This window comes from Gavialis gangeticus, unplaced genomic scaffold (genome assembly GCF_001723915.1).
Source record: "Gavialis gangeticus isolate Ggan-Ray unplaced genomic scaffold, GavGan_comp1, whole genome shotgun sequence".
NCBI classification, from domain to species: Eukaryota; Metazoa; Chordata; order Crocodylia; family Gavialidae; genus Gavialis; species Gavialis gangeticus.
Window position 1 is genome coordinate 13453486 of NW_017729001.1, and position 12826 is coordinate 13466311.

Sequence of the window (12826 nt, forward strand, 5' to 3'; positions counted from 1 at the left end):
TTCCTCCTGCTTGTTTCCCATACTACGAGCGTTTGAGTAGAGGCATTTGAGGCCTCCTGTGGATGTGACCCCCTAGTCCCAGCGTTGCCCTCCCCCTGTCACTTACCTGTTTATTTCTTGGATTTCATCATTTAAAATTTGTTTAAGATGCTTTTTTTTTTTTTAAAAGAAAAACAAACAAACCTATATGAAGATAGTTTTAATTTAAGACATGTTAAATTTCAAGTATATTATCATGGAATAGGGATAATAACTCCTAATTATATACTATCAGAGACAACATATTCATGTAACCTTTTTAGAAATTTTATGAATAGGCCATGGACTATATTAGGGGCCCAATTTTATGGGGCTCCCAGAGGCTACTCCATAGATTAGTAAAGATTAAAAGAAACCACTCTACCCAATGGGACTCAGTGCTCAGTATAGAATGGTGATTCTCAACCATTTCTGTACTAGGACCCATTTGTAAACACTGATGGCCAGTCCCAACCCAGTAAATAGCCCTGCTGGTGGCCCTCACTCCCAATCTTCTGCCCCCCATGTCCAGGCTCTGGTCCTCCCATGTATGGGGCAGGGGGTAGGGGTCGGGTGGCCATCATAGAGGACGTTCCGGTTTTCTGCTACTCTGGCCTATATTGATACAAAAATCCAAAGCCTTTATGTCCTCCATTTTTCTCTTCAAGGTTCAGGTAAGGGGCCACCCATTGGACTGCACCCCCTGTAGAGTGCCATGTAGTTCTTCAAGAGAAAAATGGAGGACATAAAGGTATCGGGTTTCATATCAATAGAGGACAGAGGACAACTGGACTGTCCTCTATGATGGCTACCCTAGGTTGGGGGGGATGACTTGATGGGGGAGTGGGGCAAGCAGCCCCTCATAGGCTGGGACTCTTCCAGCCTGTAAAGAAAAACCCAGGTTTTTTTCCTTTAAGGAAGAATCCATTTTTAAAGTTTGTTGATTCATTTTTAAAGCTTGTTTGTGACCCTTTCATATATTTTTGCGACCCACGTTTGGGTCGAGAAATGCTGGTCTAGAAGATCCCATGAAGCATTTCTGTGATGCTTAGTTTCAGTTCTCAGACTGGGGATTTGTCTCTAGAGATAACATCCTTGTTAACAGCAGTATGCAGAGATGAGAGAGAGAACAGATCTGATTACCTGCCCATCAGTTCTACTGTCTCTCTGCAAGTTTGTGTACACAATCAAGCCTGTATTTCTCTCTAAAAGTGTGAAGTTTCAAGAAGTTAAATGAATATTGCAACCTGTCCTTTCTCCAATTGTCCTATTTTGCGTACGCAACCCAAGCTGCTTTGAATAGCAGTTGTGACCACGCTGGAGTTGCGAAAGGCAGAGCTTTCTCATTCAGAGAGATTTGTAGCCCAAAAAGCCAGTTAGGTTGCGTCTTGAGTGACAGAACCTGATTGTGGGGAGGAAATCAGAGAGGCCCAGACAGGGCAACATGTAGGAGAACCAGCCTTGAAATGCACATGTAATCTTGGAGGAGTTTCTCCTCTTAGCTGTGCCTCAGCTTCCCCACCTGTAAAATGGGGAGAATTCCTTCCTTCTTGAAAAGGCTGGAGATCTGGGGATGAAAGGAGTTAGTGCTTAGTGCCATTATAGTCCCTCCTTCCAGCCAACAGTTCCTGTTCCTGCTCCTAGCACGCTCTCCAGCTCCTCCAAACTTGGGGCTGCAAGGGGAGTTACTCCAAAACACTAGGTGCTGGGCAATTCCACCATTGGACAAGCTTCTTCTCTCAAAATATACCTGTAGAGTGGGATTCACAAAGCTGCTGGCATAGTTCTGCTTTTCCTGAAGTCAAGTGTGACACAGCCACAGACCCCAGGGGCCACAAGGTTCAGGTAGGGGGCCACCCGTTGGACTGCACCCTCTGTAGAGTGCCGTGTAGTTGTGGGTTTAGGCTGGGCCAACAGCAGCACCTCCTCCTCCTACCTAACTTGGAGGTCTTCAAGAGGAGACTTGACAGTCACCTGGCTGGGGTCATCTGACCTTGGTTCTCTTTCCTGCCAGGGGCAGGCGGTCGGACACAATGATCCGTTGGGTCCCTTCTGATTATAATATATGAAATAGAGGATACTTGGGGGTGGAGTAGATCGGGGCAAGGAGGAAGAGTCTGGAGATAACTGAAATGAGGGAGGGGCAGTAGAAAAAAAAAAAAAAAGAAACATTTTGAGCAGAGTATTCCAGAAGTCTTGAAAGATACATTTCTGAGTATATCCTCTCCATCAATTTGAGATCTAGTGAGGGAATAGTATGGTAGAAGGGAAAACCTATCATGGCAGCAGGCTTGCCAGGCTGTAAAAGAAAAGAAATTAAAGATGAGAAGAAATATCCATGATTAATCTAGTGAATTGCATATAGTTCACCTCCCAGTGATTTCACAAATATCGGCTTCAGTCAGCTTTGGTAAATAAAATAACCACATCACAGTCTAGTTTTCTGATGTAGCTGCAATATTAATCTGAAAAAATCAAAATAAATCACTGTATAGTCTGTACCTTCTAAAAAAGAAACCTACATCTATCTCCGAGTAGTGAATAATATGTATTAAAGTTGTATCAAACAGCAAGAATACACTTTTTGTAGAAAACACCGACTTAAATCAAGGCTCCCTTACAATTGATTTAAATTGTGATTTAAATCAAACCCACCCTGCTGAGGACCACTGGGGAACCAGCATTTTATTTTAGGTTTTCCTTTTTTTTGGCAAGTATGTACCTAAATAATGGGGATCGCCACCAACTGAGGCAAAAAAGGCATTGAGCACTTCAGCCTTTTCTGCATCCTCTGTCACACGGTTGCCTCCTCCACTCAGTAAGGAACCCACACATTCCCTGGTCCTCCTCTTGCTACCAACATACTTGTAGAAACCATTATTGTTACCCTTCACATCCCTTGCTAGCTGCAACTCCAACTGTGCTTTGGCCTTCCTGACTTCCTCTCTGCATGCCTGAGCAATGCTATTATATTTTTTCCTAGTTATTTGTCCAAGTTTCCACTTCTTATAAGCTTTCTTTTTGTGATTTAGTTTACTGAAGAGTTCCTTGTTAAGCCAAGCTGGTCTTCTGCCATACTTGCTAGTCTTCCTGCGCATTGGGATGGTTTGTTCCTGCACTCTCAGTAAGGCTTCTTAAAGTACATCATTGGAGGTTTTCAAAACCCAGCTAGACAAAGCTTTGGCTGGGATGATCTAGTTGGGGATGGTCCTGCTTTGAGCAGGGGGTTGGACTAGATGACCTCTTGAGGTCCCTTCCAATCCTAACTTTCTATGATTTTCATGGAGTTTGTGGAAACCACTTTTTTCATGTTTCTGTGAAAAACGCAACGTTGCAAATAGGATAGCTCCCTAGTTATGGAAGAAGCAGCTGTCATGGACATGGCCTAAAACTAGTGTGAGATCATGTCATACAAGATCATAAAACTACATCCTTGTTCAAAATAACCACTGATAGTGTTGTGCCAAATCATCAAACTTGGTGCTGTGTTACAAGCGTTTGCCTATACCATGCCATGGAAAAGCTCTGTGCAGCAAATCATATCTTCAGTTTCCTAGAAAATGGACTCCATACTTAATAGTGAGAAGTGAAATAAGAAGCCTATAGGAGAAGACTTAAATGTGTATAGGTGCTAGACAAGAGTTTGTTCTTCTGAAAGAGGAGAGGGAATGGGAGGAGAAGTATAGTCGAGTGTTCATCACAGCCTTGTCTATGGAAGCACAGTTGGCACATCCATAACTTTAGATGCATTTATTACAGGAAGTGCACATGGCCAGACAGGGTTACATGGCTGAAGATGAATGGTGGTAACACCAGTTACTCCATACCTTTCTCAAGCTGCAATACAGTGGTTTGCAATTTTATGGGGCAGCATTTGGTCTCTTTGGTACTTATTTTCCAAAGAAGTCTCCTGTGTTTTCTCCCAAGCCAGCTCTCATCTTACACAATCCCAATATTTATGCAGTAGAACTGGTACATGTACCAAATGGACAGACTTCATATTTCTGATGTGTTACAGAACTTGAGGCATATGCTTGAAATGAAAATCATATTTTACATCATTTGAGGTAATAGTAGTTATGTACATTTCAGATGGCTTCTGTGCATCTCCAAAGCTAGAAATCGATCATTGCATTGCAGTATGAATATACTGATACCAAATGTAAATTTTTAATAAAACTGCAGCCTTTGCTACTTTGGGCCATGCTTTCCTTCAGAAAAGGGCTTACTCTTTCACTCTAGGAAGCATAGAACCTATTCCAGAATGACTTTTACCAAAGTCTGACCCAGCTACAACATCAATGTTTCATTGTAATCCAGCCAGCATAATTGTTATGCTTGCCTCTTGCCTTGATGTCAGAAAACTGGCTCAGAAATGTGGAAAAGGAATATTGGAGCCTTTAACGGGTAGGTTTCTAGTTAGAATTCTATCCCCGTGGGTAGAAGGAAAATGCTAATATTTGACCAGCTAACACCCTAACAGTATTTAACTTTAGCTCTTTGCCGTGTTTCCAGAAAGACGATTTGATGGTTAGGGATCAAGCCTGGGACACTTGGGTTCAGTTCCCTGCTGTTGCAGATTTCCCAGGATGGCTGGGCAGTCATTTAAATAATTTAGGCTGTTGGCCAGATGTGCAGTTCTACATGTGCATACCTACGGTTACTTTTAAACTAGCTCACTCAGGGACCAGTGGCAGCATAAGCTGCAGCAGCATGGGCATCAGGTGCCAAACATGGGGTCCCCAGCTGGCTTATGTTGCCTCAACTAGTTAGTTTAAAATCAACTCAAGTGTTCATGTAAGCTGCCGTCACACCTCTAGACTGTAGTGCATGCAGACCCTTAAACTTTCTGACTTGGTTCCCAGTCTGTAAACATGTACCCTGGCTTGCTGTACCATACTGGTTAAATGCTTTAGTGTTTGTGAGGTGCCTGTTGGCACTGGATTTAGGACCCAGATGTTTTGTTCTGGGCAGACCTAAATCCTCAGACCAACTATGACCTCTCCATTCTATAATAGGCAAATTTTATTGCTACACAGTGATAGCAGATAAAAATAATGCAAACAATTCTATATCTCCCAGTCTTAGAGCTGTCACAGAGGGAAGGTACATCTGGCCAGTATGTGAGCTTCACCCTGAGGTCCTTTCTTGAATGACAGATATCAGCAGACTGGAGGCCGAAGGCAGAGGCCCATCCCACAGGGGGTGGGTGAGATGGACTAGTGGTATGCCCTCTGTTCATGGTGGTCTCAGGTCCCCCTCTCTGGGACCATTTGCTGCTCTGAAATCCCTCCTTTTGTATTCTTTCTCTTCTCTGACTCCATCTCTGGGCATGATTGATTGGTCTTTCTGTGGTGGTCAAACTGTCCACATTCTGTTGTGTCAGCATATTCCTTTGTTCCAACAAACCCCTTACATGCTCACAACTTAATTTGGTTATTTACCCAGCCTCTTAATTTGGTCTGTTTACCAAAACTGGAAATCCCAAGGGCCCTGCAGTTGGGAACTATGACCTGGCGCCAATGCTAAAGAGTCCCTTATCTGGGTATGCTGTTCATATCTTCAGTTCCCCTGCCTGTGTCTGCTGGCTTCAGACCTGGGCCTTGAAGGATACTTTGTCACAAACAAGCTTTAAGAAATCTGTTAACCCTTGCCATTGCCCTGGACCATTATTCTAATTCATATCTACTTTACCTACAAGCCAGTTCCCAAAAGCAAACGTTTAAATAACATTTTCTAGCCGTCGGTGCTGAGCTAGTAGGTAATTACGGCCATGTGGGTACCTAAAATTACCATAACTCTCATCCTTTCAATCTGAACTGAGTCAAAGAGACTTAGTATGGGAAGTTTTAGTCCTGTACTGTTGAGCTCTCAATCTCTAGGACTATTGATGCAGCACCTTTCAGAAGCACTAAAGAAATGTTAAGATGTGGGTTCTTGATTCTTCAGCCAGTCAATGACTACTTATGTATTCCTCTGAGACTGCTGATTCAAAAGTAACTGTATGGAACCCATTTATCTCAATGATCAAGGCTACACAAAACATCAAAAACACTGGAATGCATCACAGAGCTTTTAAGGTAAGTGGTTCTTGCTAGCGATAAGTGGATATGTGTGCATTTAGAAGGGAAATCTCTGTTAAAAGAAGGCATGAAAGGACTGCAGCAAACAGGATTTGCATGAAAGCACACGAGCTGATAGATTTGCAAGCACTTGTGAGAGCTAAAAGTAACAGAGGGCACCCTCAGTAAAGAATTACCTGGTGCTTGCAGGTGTCAAACGCTGTAGACTTTCTCTAAGATGAGTAACTGGAATAGAGTTGGCTGCTTCTGAGACTGAGGGGTCTGACTCTTATTAAAGGCTGATTTTTATATACACTTTTTAAAGTCAAATATTTTTATGACTCAAATATGATTTATTTAAATTGGTTTTAAATGCCAAAGAACCTTCTGTAGTGATTTTTGTTTTAATATAAATACATTTGATGTGCTGTTCTGGACAATTAAAATCTAGTTAGAAAGCCAGGGTACTTTACAGACTGACTTAATCAGAGATGCATAAGCTTTTGTAAGCAGTGGCTTACATCATCAGATGCTATTTCATCAAATTGTTAGCATCTAATATTTTTCTTTTGAAGAATCCTTTTGATTTGACAATTGGAAATCCAAATAAGAATTCATTTTGAAGCACCCCCTCTAAACTTTTCATTTTATCCTTAATGTCATTTTGGGTTTTGGGAAATAGAAACTTTGTTTTCTCATTTCCAGTCTTGCATATTGGTGGTCCTTAACTAGAAATCATCAGGGAGCATACTGTAAAAGGTAGATTTTTCTATGCTTACCTTGCAATAGTGTTCTCTATGCACTATCCACATGAAAACCAATTGTGACGTACTGCTTCTGGCAGCACTGTAGCCAGTTAGCTCGCATGTTGTTGAAACCTGAATTTTTTGGTTCTAGTCAATATATTTCAAGATAAGCAGGTGATAGGCTACCTCTGGACTTTGTTATACTCTCTGCCCTATTTATGGAGGGCATATCTTTACTTCACTGAAGGCCATCCCTCCTTTTAGTATGGATGCAAAGATATTGGCTCCTTACTAACGAGCAGGAACCGACTGCCCAGGAAGAGAGGAAGCAGATTTAACTTTCTGGTGCTTGGGCTTGGTTACACATGGGAAGTGCATGTTGGCCAAATTGAAGATGTGAGGAGAAATGCCACAAGATCTACCCCAAAGACCAGTATTTGGTCAAGAAGCCCACTGGGGAAGGGACTGTGCTTTCCTATTTGGTAGCACAGTAGAGCCACGTGACAGAAGCCCTTTTTGTGCTACTATCTCAAAAGTAAATTTTAAGATTGGTTGGGGATTAAGCTGTCCCTTCTAACATATTATTGGTTGCAAAGCAGGGTTGCCCTGTCCCACACATGGACTTGTTCAGACAGCGAAGTCCCATTTACCTGGGAGAATATAAGGAAAGAATGATTAGTAAAGCAAATGCTTCTCATTTGTGTTGCTTGACTGCCTTGAGAAAGGGGGGTGTCTTTTTGGTTGGGTTATTGTGTCTTTGTGCTTCTGATGTATGGGATATTTCATAGTTTCATAGATTTAGGGTCGGAAGGGACCTAGTAGATCTTCTAGCCCGACCCCCTGCCAGGGCGGGAGAACAACAAAACCCCAAAACAAGAAACGGGACTCAAATGAGTCCAGCCAGGTAGGCATCCAGCCTCTTCTTAAAGACCCCCAGGGTAGGGGCCAGCACCACTTCCCTTGGAAGTTGGTTCCAGCTCCTAGCCGCCCTAACTGTGAAGTAGTTTTTGCGGATGTCCAATCTATACCTCCTCTCCATCAACTTGTGCCCATTACTCCTTGTTATGCCAGCGGGCGCTAGGGGAAACAGCGTCTCCCCCAAACCCTTCTGGTCCCCCCTAGTGAGTTTATAGACGGTCACCAGGTCCCCCCTCAGCCTTCTCTTGTGGAGGCTGAATAGGTTCAGGTCCCGCAGTCTCTCACTGTAGGGTCTGCCCTGTTGTCCCCGGATCATGCGGGTGGCCCTCCTCTGGACCCTCTCCATGTTGTCCACATCCCTCTTGAAATGGGGCGCACAGAACTGGACACAATACTCCAGCTGTGGCCTGACCAGCGTCGCGTAGAGGGGGAGGATCACCTCCTTGGCTCTACTCGAGATGCACCTGTGGATGCACGATAAGGTCCGGTTAGCCCTGCCAACCATGACCTCGCATTGTCGGCCCATGTTCATCTTGGAGTCAATAATGACTCCAAGATCTCTTTCTGCCTCTGTGCTCTCGAGTAGGGAGTTCCCCATTGTGTAAGTGTGCTGCTGGTTCCTACTGCCCAAGTGCAGCACCCTGCACTTGTCTGTATTGAAACGCGTCCTGTTCCTGTTAGCCCACCCCTGTAACCTATCCAGATCCCTCTGCAATCTCTCACTCCCTGCAATCTCTCACTCCCTGCTAGCGTGCTCACCTCCCCCCAAATTTTGGTGTCACCACCTCCAGGGCAGTTGTATACAGCAGGGACATCAGTAGTGCTGGGCAAAACTATGGGGGAGGGGTTTGGAGGGGAGGGGATGTGCTGCTGAGCACAGAAAGGAAGGGAGAAGGTGCTGAGGGGGCATGGGGTTCTTACCTGCTCCAGGGACTCAAAGTCCCTGGCTGCTGTTCCCATGGCACAGGTTGCCTGCCCTGTGGCAGGGGGAGTCTTGGAGTGGGGGGTGTAGTCACTGCTCCTGCTCCTAGATGCACAAAGGATGACTTGAGACCTTAAGTTGCATGCATTTGCGTAGAGGCCCTGCTGGTGCCCTGGGGAAATACTAAATTCTTAAATGTTTAGCTCTGTGGAGCAGAAGAGTGCATGAATCCATCTGGATTCCTCTCCCTTCTGGAAGTTTCAGTGTGTAGTGACCTGTCCCCTGGCACAGAGGGGGCTGGCTGCAGCTCTTGTCAGAGCTCTTCATTGTTCCCTCTGCTTGGCCAGAAGAGAGCACTGTGGTATGCTTCCTTTCTCTACAGTGCTCCCAGCATTTTGGACACAGATGCTAAGGACCTGAACTTGGATCCTCTGCTGACATTAATTAGGCTGCTGCTCTGAGATGTTTCTAATTCACAAGCAATGGCACGTTTGAGCAAGGCTGTGAAGACTGCATCACAGACTAATGCAATTTATTCAAGTTGCTCATCCAGGCAAACTCTGGGTTACTTGTTCTCCTGTTACCTCCCCATGGACTAAGACAGAATGCCAACCTAGGTTTTGAATTTCCTGGATGGTGTCAGACCCAAACATCAGTGAGAAGTAGTTGTATTGCCTTTAATTGCTTTATAGACCCTCTGTCTCCAAGTCTCCCTGCCGCTGAGCTATGGTATCTGACTGAAATACTAACAGGATTTCCGAAGAGCTGGATACAGGAAGAGGGTCAAGAGGTTAAAACCAATTGTAAAAGACAATATGCTAGAGAGTCTGAGTGCTGGCTGCTTCCGAGACAGGCACACAGCAGTGGTACTTGATGGCCTTCGTAATAAATCTTTGCAGAATGGAGCTCAGTTCAGAAGGGACACACTAGGCTGTTTGCACAATGTTCCTGTCCCTATCATGAGGCCATATGGACAGGTAAGTACAGAATGAGTGGCCATAACACTGGATGGGACTTGAAGCATTTTTGACAGTGTGTACAAAGCAAAGAAAACCTTTCTGCTCCTTCTTTGGCTGGGTAGAAACCATGTAGGACATAGCTGCAGATATGCAGGCTGTCCTGTGTATCTGAGGGATGGTTTCCTGTAATGGCTGGGCCCAAACAAGCAAAGCACCCTAGATGGAGCTTACGTAGCCTAAAGAAGGGGCCTGTTTTTCCGGACCTGCAGAACTCTTTCCAGTCCTGGTTTCACTCGTGAGTGCCTCTGCCCCCTGTAACTTGCTCCTCTCTGCCATCCTCTGTCTCTCTTCAGCTGCCAACTTTTTCTCTTTGCACTCTTCTTTGGAACGATTCTTCTCTCACAGCCTCACTTTTATCATGATGGCTTCCATTTCTCCTAGATGTCAGTCCATGTCTATTCAGTGCCCTGCTCCTCCCTTCCATGTGCTTGTGTGTACTGTACCTGCTCCCCCAGGGTTCTCTTGCTAGATCATATTAGTCAATAAAAGAAGATGACCATTTGGATCCCATCATACCTTCCCTACACGGGCAAGACCCTGGTGTCATATCAGAACATACCAGGCACTCACTTGTGAACTGAATTCAAGGCAGTAGGTAGGGTGCTGGAATGGGTTTGACAGTAATGCTTTATAACAGAGCTCAACTGAGTGTGACAGACCCAGACCTGAGAGGAGTGTTGGGAAGCACAGTCGCCAGCAAATTCTCCTAGGTACACAGGCAAGGTATTGCCCTGTCATCCATGTCTGTCTCTCCAAATCTGCTCCCCTAGGAGTACTGGCAATGGAGGGGTCATTTCTTGGTTTTATTCCTCCTTCCCCTTGAGGTGGCTGTCTATAGAGGGACTGACTGTACCCAACCCATGTGTATTAGATTTTTTACTCCCTGTGCAGTCACACGGCAGCTGGGTGTAATCTGGTTCTTTATGGTTTGGGGACGATGCATATTGATTTGGTATTTGCATGGCTTGCATTAACTGTGAGAAGCATTAAAGAAGTCCCTTTAAAGAACCTAATATAAAACACTCCTACCTGCTCTGAATGGGATTCTTCTGCCCATCAAAGTCTGTCTGATCAGGATAGGTAAGTCTTATCCTGTGTCTTGCTGTTTGCTGAACCCAGGGGTACTGCTACATCAGACCTGCCTTGCCCACACTTCCCCTGCCCCCAAACCAAAAGCTTATGGGTTAAAGTTCCCGTATCTGGGCCAGCAAATGTACTGGTGCTGATGCTGTGAGATTAGTGACATTGTCCTTCAGATGACACAAATTGCTTTCTGCCTTGGGTGCAGATAAAGATCCCCTGGTGTTTCCTATGAAGCTGGGAGGTTGCTGCCAGAGCTGTAGCTGAACACTCCCTGCCAATAAACAAAACTGTCTTTAAAATCCAAGGCTGTGTGGGAGCTATTGTTGGAGAAATAATGGCTGCTCTGTTTCCCTGTATTATAGTCTCTGCACTAGAAACATGCCTCTAATTTTTAAATCAAGCTCTGAACCTAGAAAGAGAAGCTTCCTCCATTCACCATTAACTGCCTGAAGTTAAAATTCATGGGCATAACTGTGCATGCAGTAGATTAAAGTCTGGTAATGAGCTGTGTTACCCAAAGATGGAAAATTCTCAGCACAGCAAATGGGATTAACAGAATAATTGCTACCAGGAGATACAGGGCTTGGGGAGCAGACTGACAACTTTGAATGATGGGGGCGTGTTCAGCTAACTCCTCCCCTGATGGGACAACCCAAACACTCTGGTTTGATCTAGCTGCTCTGTCCTGTAGCCTTGAGCAACCTCCAGCTCTCTGGTCCTGCATAAGCCCTCTGCCACAGGGCAGTGAAAGCCAACGTGACCTTGCTGGAAAGCATTGCACCTTGGGACTGATCAACTGCCGTGGAGGGGTTGGTCCCTTCGCCCTGCAGACACAATGCCTCTGACCAGCGTCTCTCTGTATGCAGCAGATGATTTGGTAAGGTAATGGGTATCTTAGCTCTTGCACAAAGTAGACTACATGAATTTAATCTAACTAATCCGTGCAGTTCAGGACAGAAGAATCAAACGCCCAAAGACAATACACCAGAAGTAATACTTGCCAGGGTTTCTGGTAAAGCAGGGTCCTGACTGGGATAAGGAAATGGTTCCTGTGGCAGTTGTGAAATGCAGCCACCTCCCCAGTTGCGCTGCATGCTGCGGTGATAAGCCCTGGGTAGGTGAAGGAGTCTCTTGCTACCGCTGATTTCTGCAGTGGTCGATGGTGAAGTGCAGTGCTCATCTCTGGGGTGATGTCCTGGGCATGGGTGCACTGTGACACCTAAAGGTGCAGTTTGCAGAGAGGTGGGACAAGGGAGTCATACACTGCACTGGGGAACATAGAAAAGCAGCCAGAGCAGGCAGCTGCCTTTGCCTGTGGAAAGTGAGTTGGGAGGGATGTTCTGTGCACACACTGAGGGAGCAGGTGGTGCCTATAATGGTGGGTTGCTTCTGGAACAGTCTAGTGGGACAACATTGCTCATTGTCTAGAGAGAAAATGTATGTTGTGCAGGTCTGACTGCCTAGTGACCTTGCACAGAGCGGGTGCAGCTGCTGGTGGTCTGGGACACTTTAATTCTTCCACACATGACAGCATTTGGGTGCAGGTGAAGTGTAATCCTACCTTAGAATTTCTCCCTTTTTTTTTTTTTTCCAGAATTCAAAGCCTTCTGGTTTCTCCCCAGGAATTATTGACAGAAACTTGCAGCTTGAATTTCTGCTTACTCAAACTCTGTACCGGGGGCTTCCCCAGCTCTCTCTCTGAAAAAATTACAGGTGCCTCTTCTCTCTGGAATGACATGCCCTTTATAAGATGTGTAAAATAGATTCCATCCTTGGTGACAGCTTTGTTAATAATTCTGTCTAGGTCTTCTGCCTAGAACAGCATCACTTCTTCAAAGCTATGTCTGCTGGGTTAAAAGCTTAGGGACAGCTTAAAACAGTTCAAAGAGCCTCCAAGACTCCTTCCGGTGCTTATCAACTGGGGAGATAACTGTATTAGAATAAAAAACAGTGCTTGTGTGGGGTGGGGAGTTATGTGGAGAGAGTAGGCCTGTTTTCAAAGGAGAAGTCTGCACTAACTCTAAAAAAAAAAAAAAAAAAAAAAAAAAAAAAAAAGAA

The 12826-nt window shown here is 44.9% G+C and overlaps 1 protein-coding gene across 4 annotated transcripts in view; it reads left to right on the top strand.

The window, feature by feature from the left end:
• The window catches only part of GGT1 (gamma-glutamyltransferase 1), a 75433-nt gene that overhangs the window by 37812 nt on the left and 24795 nt on the right, over positions 1 to 12826 (top strand). The window contains exon 1 of one of the 4 annotated variants that reach the window (XM_019506870.1): positions 11480 to 11645. The exons of the other annotated variants lie outside the window; for them this stretch is intronic. The gene's annotated coding sequence lies outside the window, so the exon portion shown is untranslated. Of the gene's footprint in view, positions 1 to 11479; positions 11646 to 12826 lie in introns of those variants that run through there. 4 annotated transcript variants of the gene reach the window in all.